This window comes from Agelaius phoeniceus, chromosome 1 (assembly GCF_051311805.1).
Source record: "Agelaius phoeniceus isolate bAgePho1 chromosome 1, bAgePho1.hap1, whole genome shotgun sequence".
NCBI lineage: Eukaryota > Metazoa > Chordata > Aves > Passeriformes > Icteridae > Agelaius > Agelaius phoeniceus.
The window spans coordinates 147,204,704-147,217,437 of record NC_135265.1 but is presented as its reverse complement, the minus strand read 5'-3'; the positions used below and the strand labels follow the sequence as shown (position 1 = coordinate 147,217,437).

Genomic DNA, 12,734 nt, shown 5'->3' with positions numbered 1-12,734 from the left:
TGCTGTAAGCAGGGACAAGTGGCATGCCCTGAGCACTGGCACATGATGAAAAAGCCAGTGGTCTCTCTCTCAGCAAGATGTGAGTCACTTGGGTAATTCCTGTTTTAAACAGCAGAACTGGATTCATATTTCAAGTAGCCTCAGACAGCCAAACAGGAAGAAACTTCAGGTTAAAACCTTGTGTTTTGTGTCATTACCTTCTTCTCCATCCTTTTTGCCCCTGCAGTGACAGTGTGTCAGAGGGTAACAATGGGAAGGGGAGCTTTGCTGCATGTGGGAATAATAAAAACCAGCTAGGTCTACACTGAGAGGTCCCAGTCTGCAACAAGAGAAATAGAGCACTTGTCTTGCCTTCTGATGTACAGGAAAGAAAAACAGAGGCAGGTTTAGATGGAATTTTTACTGAATGGTTTAGGTTTTGCAAATTGCAACCCTGTAGCCTTTAATGTACTGGATGAGAAGAATGAGTGGCTCATTTGCTGAGAGGGCAGTGAGACACTGGAACAGGCTGCCCAGAGAAGCTGTGGAATTCTTCACATTCCTGGAAGAGTTCAAGGCCAGGTTGGGTGGGGCTGTGACTAACTCACTCTAATGGAAGGTTCCCTGGAAACAAGAAGATCTCAAAGGTCCCTTCCACCCCAAGCCATTCTGTGATGAATCTTGGTACATAGCAGACATGGTTACAGCAGTGATTGACAGCGTGCTGAGAGTAGATGTCCCTCAGCAGGATTTGCTATCAACATGGCAAAGATGTGGGACACTGTTGAAGGTGTTATCCAAGTGGGATGCTGCTGCCTGCCTGCCAGGAAAGCAGAGGTGAGACCCAGCCATGATGACCCTTGAGCAGAGAAGGGTGCAGAGTGAATCAGGTGCAGGAGTGAATCAACCCAGGTGCACAGCAGGGCCCTATGGGATGGGAGCTTGGAGAGCTGCCAGGCCCAAAGTAACTGCAAAGGTGTCACCCTTTTAAGCAGAAAATCCCTTGGTGGAAATCATGGAAAATCCATGAGGAATTTCTGCTGCCCAGGCAGGTCCATCAGCTGAGGTGCTGTACAGTCTGCAGGGACTCTGGTGACCACTGAGAGATGTTCTCCTCCCACTGTGCTTGTCATGCAGTGATGGAGAGTGGAGGGAGCTGCCACCATGGCATTCCTCTTCTCTGGCAGGATGGAGCCTGTCACTGTTTTATCTCTCTCTCCTCTTGGTCCCCGTGCTGGGAAGGGGGATTGAAATGTGACAATTGTACCCATGCCAGGGAAGGTGGTTTTAGGTTTTCAGGGCTTCCTGAACATTCCAGCTCCAGTACATTTTGTTCCCAGACATGTCTTTATTCTTCATTTCTGTGGCTTTTCAGGCAAGGCTGCTCAGAGCACTGTCCTGGGTGTCCTGGGCTGATGGTGAGGACAGAAAGGGACAAGAGAGCTGTCAATTGGAGCCAGTGATCAAAGAAAACAGGAAAACAAACAGCTAGGAAAAACACCTGGCTTCTGGGACTTATTTCCTTAAGAAGCAAAGTGGAGAGCAAAAACATGTGGGATGAGGAAGATAGGAAGGAACACCATGCTCGTGTTTGGTGAGAAGCCCTGCCTTTCAGCACTGAGGGTAGGGCTTGGTTTCTCCATCTTGCTCCAGAGCTGTGTGGGCACATGGGTGGCTCTCATGGACAAGACTCCCACTCCTTCTGCCCCTTCTCCCCACTGCTGGCTGACAGAGCCACTGGCAGGATCAGTACTGGGAATAATACCCTGCTGCAACCCCATAATGTAAAAACAATCTTGTGGGAATGAGTCTCGGAGGGAATTGGATCTTCATTTTCTTTTTAGAATACAGCAGTTTCTCTCAATCAGAAGAAGACTGCTCTCCTTATGAAATGAAAAGCAGTGGGTGCATGGAGGACAGGCATGGTACAAGGTTGTCCCAGTTTAGGGCAAATTTGGGAGAAAACCTCCAAAGGGAGCCCCTCCAGAAAGCAAACCCACACGGCCCCTTCCCCCCAAAGGGTTTGGGAAGGATTCCTCGGAGAGAAGTGGAAAGAACCTGTTTATTAACAGGCACAGCACCCCCAGCACACAGAATGAACAATACCAGATGGCAACACTCTTTCACTGCTCTGAAAAAGATGACAAATTCAGAAAGTCTCTCTTGGGGGTGGTCGCTTTGTTATCAGCCCCTCTGGTGCTGGGGCAGCTGCTGCAGCCACGAGGTTCAAACTCTTGGTGTTCCCAGGTCCCAGTCTGGAGCAGGCTTGAGTGGCTCCAAGAAAAAGGCAAGAAAGACAGTCCAGGGAAATTCAGACTGCCTAGCTAAACTAACCAACAAGCAGAAGCAAAAAGCAAGAGCAAAAAGCAGGAGCAAGAGCAAAAGCGAAAGCAAGAGCAAAAAGCAAAAGCAGCGCTACGTACTGCCCCGTCTGTGTCCCACCGACTGTGGGGGAGTGAGCAGGCTGATAACAAAACAAAACTCAAAACTTCACTTTTCAGAGCCACTCTGGAAGGCACAGAACATAATATCCAGCATAAACAGAACACAGGAATGGGGATACGAGCATCATAACGTCACCCTAGGACGAAAACAACTCATATTCCTTATGGAACAAGGAGAGTTTTCATGTGCTAGAGCTTCCTTAGAGTGCAGATACTCCAGAGTGCAGATGTTGGGTACATCTGACAGAGTACAAGCATCTGCAAAGCATGTGCTGCTGTCAGACCTGGTAATCTCTCCTCCTTTTATGGGTCACAATGAGAAATAGGTACTTTAACATGTAACTTGTCTCATTTAAAGGAGGCATTGGAAAAATAGGCCCTGGAGGTGGGACTTCCTCTGTGCTGACAGTTCAAGAAGCCTTGATGACTTGCTGGGGCATTGAGGTGTGACGTGAGATCAGCTGGGTCCTGCCCCAGCACAGCTGGGAGTGAGATCCTATTAACCTCTTAGCTGGGGATGCAAGGGCCAGAGGGCAGAGGCTGGGGAGGGAGCTGATGCTGGGTCTGTGGTTACCTCCTTCTGTGGAGAACTGGAGCACCAAGGTAGTGCCCATCCAGTAACCTGGTGTGAGACTTTCAGAGCCCAAACAGCACTGAGTTGTCTGCATCTTAATGAAAGTCAGTGAGGGCCATGCTGCCTTGTTTCTTTTATGTCATTAAAAGAACCCAAACCAACTAAAAACATATATATATATATAAAAACATATATATATATATATATATGTGTGTGTGTGTGTATGTTCTGAAACATATCTTACATGTAGGTGTTCCTTTTAGACAAAAGTGGAAGAGATGAAGAAGCTTCCTTATGGTCCAAAATGAACAGGATCTGCTCCTCTTTCTGTAGGAAGAAAAAAAAAAATCACTGGCCTGGTTGACTGAGATGTGTCCTGCAGACCCGAGGACCCAGACTCTTTTCCATAAAACCTGAACACATGAAACAGAGTCAAAACCCAAATACTGAATTGTGCTTATATCCATGGCTCAGCTGAAAGCTGGTTGGTGCCTTCCTGCTGCCTACACCCCCTGTACACAACCATGGATAGATGATCCAGACTGACCCCATCCCAAGTGCCCACATGTGCAGTGAGTGAACCCTTTTCAAACTGGTTTTTTTTTTTCCATATGAGGAAACAACTTTCTCAAGTGTTTATTACTTTGCCATGCCCCCTGATTGAAAGGATGCTGTGAGCCCTCTGCACAGGGCAAATGTTAGGGTGTTCTTTTTTTTCTCAAATGAAAGAATTGCAACATTTAAGTTCCAGTGGAGTGGTGATGCTTCATTAGTCTCGTTGGCCCTGAAACTTGCACTGTGCTGTAGTTTTGAGTAAACCAGGGGCAGGGTTTCTGATACACCAGGTGCTGTGTCTCATGTTTGGGCTGTACTGCTGCCTCCACAGGGGTAAGGAGGAAATGGCTCTTCCTGTCTGAAAGAGCCTTTCATAATGTTCTGGTGGTCTTTTGGAACACCAGCTGCTGGTGATAACCTGAGGATGGAATTTGTCCTGTACAACCATCTGAACAGCTGTAATTTCACTGGCAATTCCCTTTCGTTCACACTGCTCAAATGCACTTTTCTGATGGTTTGTAGCAGAGGATTCATAAGTTCCTTTTCCAGCAGGACAGCTCTGCTGTGCATGCAAGTCAGTGTTGATATTATAACACATTTGTCTTTTATTTGATAGCCCATTGCTCTTACACACGTTCACTGTCATTGCAAAAGTGTGCTTTTTGTTGGCTTTTCTCAGGAAGGGATGAGGGGATGCAGAAGTAAAATTTGTTCAGTAGAGAAGCATTATTTCTCTTCTCTGTTAACAGCTAAGTATGTAAAAGAATAAAGCCAAAAATACTGGTCAGTCATAGAGGAGTAAAAGGAGCAATGCTTTGCAAATGCAGCTGAGGGATGTGAAAACACGATTCACTTTCAGAAGATTTTATATTGTAATTCTGCATCACACCTCTGGCTCTCAACACTCTGCTGTCTGTCTCTCTGTGTGTTCAACTCATAATATTCTGATTATTTGTCACTAGCTGGGCAGCTATAGCCTTAGTTATGATGTGATCTAAAATCCCCTGAGGCACCAAAATACTTGAATACAAGGAAAGATGTTGCTAAATAGCGCATGATTTTTGTGTTAAATAGCACATGATATAGGTGGAAAATCTGACCACAGAAAGCCCAGACGTCTGCTAGAGGCACTATTTTCTTAAATACTTAATTTTAGATACTTAAGGAAGTGTGTTAAAAAGAAACAAAACTAAGTTGTGGGCAGTTCTTTTGAGGTCTAACATAACTGTTATGGATGATCCTTAGATTTTCAGATGCTTCCAGGAAAAAAAACAACAAAGAAACCTCTACTGTATGCCATTTTAGCATGTCAATTATTTTATTTTATTTTATTTTATTTTATTTTATTTTATTTTATTTTATTTTATTTTATTTTATTTTATTTTATGTATTTCATTTTTTTTCTAACTCTGGAAGCTTTTGCATCAAAAGTTGCATTCCAGTTTGGGGAGTACTAAGTCTGTTTCGGAATGATGCTTTCCTTATTTGTATGTTTTTTTCTGAACCTTTTATGAATATTTGACTTTGCAGAACCTCCCAAATTACCATCCACCCACATGCAGCTTTGCTCTGAGGTGCCTCTCTGGTGCTCTGAGTGCCCTTTCTCAGTGCCAGAGCTCAGGGTGTCACAACTTCCCAGAACAAAGCACTTGCCCTGTAGTTCTGCTTTTGCTTTGTTGTATTCCAATTTTTTAAATCTTTTTTTCCCCCTCTGACCTGCTGCTGCTGACCTTGCTGAACCTCTGTCGTGATCTGTATCTTATGCCACCCTGAAATATCATACACAGGAAGCATCTGGCTGTTCCCCTGCTGTATGGGGCATTCTTTCAGAGGATTATCTCTGTTTCATTCTGCTTCGTCCTGGCACAAAGCCTGCAGAAGTCATTTGACAGACCTAAGCTCTCTGCAGATCCAGATCATCCATCTCTCAGCACTCCTGAGGCTCCCGTGCTTCCCGCCGTGTGCACTTGCTCCGAGCTGGCTGCCCTGGGGACAGGGGCATTTGGCAGGTTTGTTTTTTTTCCCCTTCTCATTGCTTTGCCCGTCACACCCCCTAGAAAAGGAACTGCAAGTTGCTAGGAGAAGGTGAAGCAAAATGTGCTCAACTTTGGGAAGTGAAGTGTGTGGTGGAGAGGGGATTTTTAAACATCCACTGGGAATATTCCTGGTGGCAAGGAGGGGGGTGGGGTGTATTTCTCACAAGCTTCTGGCTTCTGCACTTGCAGTTTTCCCATTGAGAGGGGAGTTAGCTTTGGTCTTGCAGGTGCAAGAAGAAGCAAGTGTCTATTGCTTCCTTCCTATTTTACACTGGCTTTTCCTTTTTTTAAATAAATTTGGCTCAACTTTGCACAGCCCTGGCAGGTACCCAACCCCTGCTGTGTTTCTTTGTTGAGTCAACAATAAATCCAGCCAGAGGAGAGCAGCTTAATGGTCTGTAGTAATCATCCATCCAAAATCCTGGCTAAAATCTTCATGTCCCCAACCTGTGTAGCTCCTTTCCTCCCAAAGGGGAACCATTTGGTGTGTGGTGGGTTGCTAGAGGGTCCTTGTTGTGCCTTGGTGTGTGTTCAAGGCTAGGTTGGATGAGGCTTAGAACAACCTGGTCTAGTGGAAAGTGTCCCTGCTCATAGCAGGGGGCTGGAACTGCGTGATCTTTAAATGTCCTTCCACCCCAAGCCACTCTGATTGTTTGTCATGAGTAGTGCATTAAATGGCTGGGACCCCTGGGATCCCCACATCCCTGGTGAAGTATGTGCCTAACATGTCCCCTTTTGGAAAATCAGGAGAACCTTCAATTGGGATGTAGTACCTTTTTCCAGGCTAAAATATAATCTGCTCAGTTCCAGATAAACGGGTTTCACTTTGATGCTGCAGGTTTTAGTCTTGTGGGTTATTGCTGTGTTGATAAGATTAATGATGTTGTCATGGTCATCTTAATGGTGTTTCACTAAAATGCCTCCTTTTCAGGTTGGGTGGCAATGTGGGAATCTCTCCCTTCATATTTTAATATTTTTTTCAAACTTTCCTATTAGCAGAATAAGCATTGAAGTGTGATTCTCAGTGCTGAGACCAGAAGGTCTATTCAAAGAATTCAAAACCTCATGGTTCCTGAGGGCCTACTGAGGGGTGTTTAATATTTGGGACTGCACCAAACCCCTCAGAATAGAGCTGCAAGGAACAAAAGCCTCTGAGAGATTATTCATTACCGTGTACAGTCATACATTATAAAGTTTAATGCTTGCTTGCAGACTGGGTGACAGGGACTCCGTTTGCGCTGTGTTTGCCTCTTAATCATTACCATAATTGCTTCTACATCATCTCTAAAAGGCAGATTAAGTCCAAGCACGACAAAACCTCCCATGGTATTGCTGCTGAGATCTGCCCAATAAAAGCAGCACTGGGTTTATTTTAATTTTTTTATTGAGTCAAGGTTCTTATTTACCTATTATCAAACCATGCAATTACTTAAAGACATTATTCTTCTGCTCAGTGATGAAATAAGCCCCAAAGTCTCACCAGTGAGGTCACCCAGGTACCTGCAGATGAGGTGCCTGAGTTTAGCAGCAGTTTTAGGTTTAGTAGCAGTTTTAGTAGGTGTAGCTGATGCAGTGCCCTGGAAGCAGCATTCATTACCAAGATGCTGTTTGGCTGTGGCAGTTTCCAGCCAGGCATGCTGGTGGCTGGGCTGCTCTCAGCATCATGGAAATCCTGGAGTGAGTGATAACTCTGATCAGCACACGAGCAGAGTCAGGGCAGACATCCTGACAGAGACCAGACAGTGCTGCTTGGTTCACAGCACAGTCCTTACAGTGAACTGCAAGAATTCATTTTCCCTTTCAGGGCCCCCGAGCTTGAATTTCAAAATGAGAACCATATTTTGAGCTCTTTGTTCCGGCAGAAAATCAGTTCCTCTTTCCTGCTGAAACTCTCTCAGTGCTGCAAAGGTGTAAAAATAAGCCAGGCTCTGGCTCATGCCTTAAATTGAGTGTTTGTGTTTGCCAGATTGGCTCTTTTGGTGGTGCCCCGTGCGGGCTGTGGCTGAGCATGGGAGGTCCCACAGTCCTGTCCCCCTGTGCTGAGAGTGCTGCTCTCACTGCCTCCAGCTCCTTCAGCTCATTTCATGTGAGATGTCTCTCTTCCAAGTGAGTAAACCACAAATGCAACTTTCTGCAAAATTACCAACTTTAACAGAGCACTGATGGCTCCCTGCGAGGTCTCCTCCTCCACTCCCACTGTGCTGCTGCTTTTCTGAAGGCAAATTAAACAGATATATTCCAGTCTGATTGAAGCCATTGAGTTACTTAAACAGATTGACCTGACTTGGGCTTATCAATTTCTTTAATGAGGTGTCCTCTGCAACTTCTGCTTGGCTTTTCTCCATCCTTCTCATTAAAAAATTTATTTTAGAATCTCTTTGTTCCAGGTGGAGTCATTGCCAAATAGTTGCCTGTGTATATGCCTGACCCTTAGCCCCTTAATAATGCTTTAATTTTCATTTTTAAATCTAGACAAGGCTCTGAGGAATCACCTTGCTTAAAAATGTAGGATTTGGAAAGTGTTTTAACTCTTAAGTGAGGAGCAGCAGTGAAGAGGGAACTTCTTCCCTCCTGGTTCCATGGAAATAACCCTGCATAGGGGAAGAGTGTCAAGATTAGAATGCTGGTTTTTGTAGCCTGGGTGAGATGTCTTTTTATGGTCACCTTCTAAAACAACAACAGTGACAGATTCCACCCAGGCTGGAGGGATAACAACTTCCCATTGAAACTTCTTTATGAAATTGAATCTTCAGGATCAAATGGTGGATATCTGAAAGGATTACCCAAATTGTAGGGGGAAAAAAAAATATTATTGATATATAGAAAAACTGGTGTGCTTCTTTAGGATGAGTGTGCATACCAGTTGGGATTAATCCAGATTTACTCTGATAAAACTGTATATTGTCTTTGAGCATCTCTCCCTGGGCATGTCTTTCTTGATGCTGATGATCCTTCTCCTAAAGCTGTTGAATTAGCTGATGTTAGGAGATTGTTTTGGTCCTTTTTCTTGAGCCATTAAGGTAACTTATGTATTGTACACCAGTCAAGGCCAGATCCTCCACGTGCATGAAGTCACACCTGTTTGAAGGCCTTCCTCAGGCTACAAGGAGAGTGCCTGTTTTGTGCTCCTGATCCTTCAGCTCAAACCTTCACCCAAAAATACCTCCCAAGTTCTTCCTCCTCTCCAAAAAAATAGCAGCCAGTGCTGACTGTCTTCTTTCAGGTCATAGATTATTAATCCTTCAGGTGTAAGCCTGAGCAGAGCCCTCAGAGGTGGGAAGGGAGGATGTCCTTCAGTCTTCCTCTCAACAAAACCGCCTTTCTGCAAAAGCCCATCCTGTCCCTGTGTGTTGGGCACAACATGTCCAGTGTGGGAGCCCTGAGGAAGCACAGGCAGAGGGAGGGAAATGAGTGATTTTTGGGTGCCTGCTGTATGCAGCCATGAGGTACAGGGCTCACTCTCTAGAGGTGCAGGGACATCACACCAGGTTCTCTGAGAACATTACCACTGCTACTACTTTGGTTTTGTTTCTTTTATGACAAAGTCTCTGCAGAGTTTAGGTGTCAGTGTGGGAAGAGGGCTACTGACCAGGAGGGCTTAGATGCCCAAGTTTGCAGTCAGGCATCCTCTTCTTCTTGTCTCTCTGACTCTTCTCCTGAGCAGAGTCCAGAGTTCCATCTAAACTGACCAGGTTTAGCAGGATCTGGTTTTACCTTCCTCTTCTGCACGTTCTGTCTATACTCAGTGGGGGTAGGTTCCCAACTCCACTGAAGTGTTTTGTTCTTTCATCCTGGTAGAAATAAATCCAATTTCATGCAAAGTTGCTGCAGAAGAAGAGCCTTCTGCTCTGGAAAATAAACCACCTCTGCTCCAGTCCCTCCTGCTTCAGACACCCAGCCTTGCTGCTGGCAATATTTCCATCTCACATGCACAGTTAGAAGGGCAGGGCAGGGAAACCCCAGATATATCTTGCAAAATAGATGGCTTCTATGTAGAAATACATCTAATTCCCAGACAGAGAGGAGCAAGAGGGTGTGGCTGAGGGCCTGGAGCTGGGTGGGATGCAGGGCAGTGGGGACAGCCCTGTGGCATTAGTGGGGACGCTGTGTTTGAGATCCCAGCAGAGTGCTCCAGCCTCCTGGCTGCAGAGCTCAGTCTCAGGGTTTGTTATTACTCAGTGTTACTGGGTTTTTGTAAAACTGATTCAGCAGAGCATTGGTATCTGAACTGTTTAAGGGAGTGGGGAATGATCCTGTGGTTACAAAGTTAGGTGTGTGCTTGTGTCTTGTTGAGCTGGTATTAATGTAGAGAAAACAAACAGATGTTTCCTGGCTTGAGTCTGGGGCCAGCATGTGCAACCTGATGAAATTTAGGATGTTTCAGTTCTCAGTGCCAAACTTAAGATACCTCAACACACAAGTTAATAAAGAAAAACCCAAAAATGAGCACTCACCAGAAGGGCAGACCCTTAATGGCCCTGAACCATGTACAACACTCATTTCCAGAGGGTTTTCTGAGGTGTGCTGTCCAAGCAGTTGGATAATGAATGTAAAGGTGTCCATGTGTATTGGATTTGCAAACAGTACTGTTGAGCTGTGGTCAGACTGAGCACAGATGGACCCCTTCTGACTCAAATAATCAGGTAGCACTCTGCATGGAAGCCACAAGAGTTTGGAGAAGTTGTTTTTTTGTGTCCTGTGTGTGCCCAGTGGGCCTGATCCTGCATTCCTGTGCTGGTTCTGAGAAACTGGTCATTAAAATCAAAGAGGTTTTTGACTGACTAAGGAGTTCAGGCTGTATTGCTGTGGATTTTAGTTCCTGCCATTGATTTTCCTTTGATTATCAGTACAATGCTTTATTTTTGCACAGTGTAATATTTTATTAAAGGCACATTTGTGGCTAATAACATTTATGAAGAGGCAGCTTTGACTGAAACTGCATCTGAATGTCACTTGAATCATGAATGGGAATACCATATATCCATTAAAATTTGAACAATGATAACTGTATGTGTGTTAGAGTCCCCTTTTTGATGGATATGGCCAGCAGCCATTAAAATACAGTGAGAATTCTTGTTCACAGTCCCACAGTGGCTGATAATAACACTCTTGATAAGAATTTGCTGCTCAAGACACCAATTTTACAAAAGGGATTTATTGCAGCTAACAGCAGCTCTGAAGATTAAAATGTAACCATCATTCAGTTCTACTTTTATTTTATTATTTTTTAAGTCTTATTTTTTTAAGTCTCATTTTTTAAGTATGTAAAGAAAGGATTTTACTTTCCCATCACTCTCTGGGGTTGGTTTCCTGCTGGCCCTTATTGAAACTTACTCACTTTTTGAATAGAAAGTGTTAGCCAATATCCCCACTGGTTTAAAAGAAAAAAAAAAAAACCAAAACTTTTCATCCTATTTTTAACACAGAGGGCTTGTGGAATTTAGAAATAGATGTGGCCTACTGGGTCATCTAGCCAATTTTCTACAGCCCTCCATTATTTCTTGCAAGCCTTCATGTTTCTGGGCTTTTTAATGTTTATAGATGCATTGCTGCTGCAGCTGTTCTCCAGCTCAGGGATGTGTGGATGTCACTGGGCTCTAACAAGGAGACTCACATGGCACTTTGAAGTTGGAGGAAAATAGGGAAAAATCTTCTTAATAGAATCTATCCCAGAAAGTGACTTTGCTTAGCTTACAGTTAATATGAGGTGCTTCAAAAAATGTATTAACTGCAGAGTCTTGTAACTGTTTTCTTGGACCTACAAAGCTGTTGCAAGAGGCAGTGTAGTACAGTGGCTGAGAAGACTGACAGATTTCTATTCTGCTTTTTGACCTTCAAAAAGTCACTTAATGGAGCTTTTCCTTTTCCCCCTCATCCCTTCTGCAGAGCAGGGTTTATCTGAGCAGAAAGTGCTTACTAAGCACCAGCTGAACACCTACTGTGCCAGGACCCTCAGCTTTATCTCTCAAGCCTGGTCAAATGCAAAATAATAAGTTGGTCTTCTGAAGAAATAGGTTGTTGAAGGAATCATGTAGGCTTGGGTTTTCAGCTGGCACAAAAAACTGCATTTCTTAAGGATTTGGCAAGCTTAGTTTAGCTTTTCTTCTATAATTATGGATATGGTTTGTTGATTTTGCTGATTCTTTACCCCCATTCCTGTGTTCAGGTCTGATCTGGCAGCAGGAGCTGGAGAGTTCACATCCTTGTGCATTAAACAGGATGCAGTGCCTAATTATTATCTTGATTAAGTTTGGTGATTAAGTGATCTGTAATTGTGTGTAAGCTCAGACATCCCAAGATATTGCTCAAAGCCATGGTGACTGATCATCTGGTCATGGTTGGGGGGGCACTGTTTGATTAAATCTTACTTTGAGGAGAACTTGGTTCACATCTCTGCAAGCACTTTAAGCTCTGTGGAATTTTGCTGCACTTCTCTTTGCTGAGCAATATGTGAAAGTACATCAAGTGCAAGTCTAGATATGTAATAAATGTCAAGAAAGTATCTACAGAAGGATGTATTTGTAAAATACATTAATGGCTCCTTGTTTAATTTAAGAAGACAGAAAACCACATTCCTGATAAATTTCTGAAGTAAGTACAAAAAACCATGAGAAAATAAATATATGCCAGCATCATAACTTCCTCTTGATGACTAAAGCTATGGCATTTTTAAAGCCAGGGATGAAGCAATTTTAGGCATGATTCAGTTGAAATCTCTGCCTTTCTCTGTCCTCTCGGAATAAACCACCCATGCATTTTAAATTTTGCTCCTTTCATATGCCATGGGATTTTGATAAAAAATGATAATAATAAAAAAAGCAATGCCCCTTATAGCAAAGAAAAGGCAGTCTGGTAGTCAAATGTTTTGCAAGCTTGGTGCAGCTTGGACTGAAAGACTGGAATATCACCCAGTAATAATTTTGTGGAGATGAAATCCACTTGGATAAAAAGTACAGAGCTATGCAGCTTGACAGGCTGAGTCCTAAAGGGCAGCAGCCTTGGATCCAATAGTCCCTCTCATTTTGAATAATTGCTGTGCAACACAGAGTCAAACATTTATTGCTGAGTACAGGTGCATTTGCTCTCCCTGGTGACCATCTATAAGCAAATGTGCAGGACGACTTTATTACTGCAATTCACACAAAC

The 12,734-nt window shown here is 43.9% G+C and overlaps 1 protein-coding gene across 3 annotated transcripts in view; it reads left to right on the top strand.

Annotated features, from left to right (window-relative positions):
• ST3GAL1 (ST3 beta-galactoside alpha-2,3-sialyltransferase 1) overlaps positions 1-12,734 on the top strand; it is a 99,741-nt gene that overhangs the window by 37,864 nt on the left and 49,143 nt on the right. Inside the window, exon 1 of one of the 3 annotated variants that reach the window (XM_054635146.2) lies at positions 5,466-5,561. The exons of the other annotated variants lie outside the window; for them this stretch is intronic. The gene's annotated coding sequence lies outside the window, so the exon portion shown is untranslated. Of the gene's footprint in view, positions 1-5,465; positions 5,562-12,734 lie in introns of those variants that run through there. 3 annotated transcript variants of the gene reach the window in all.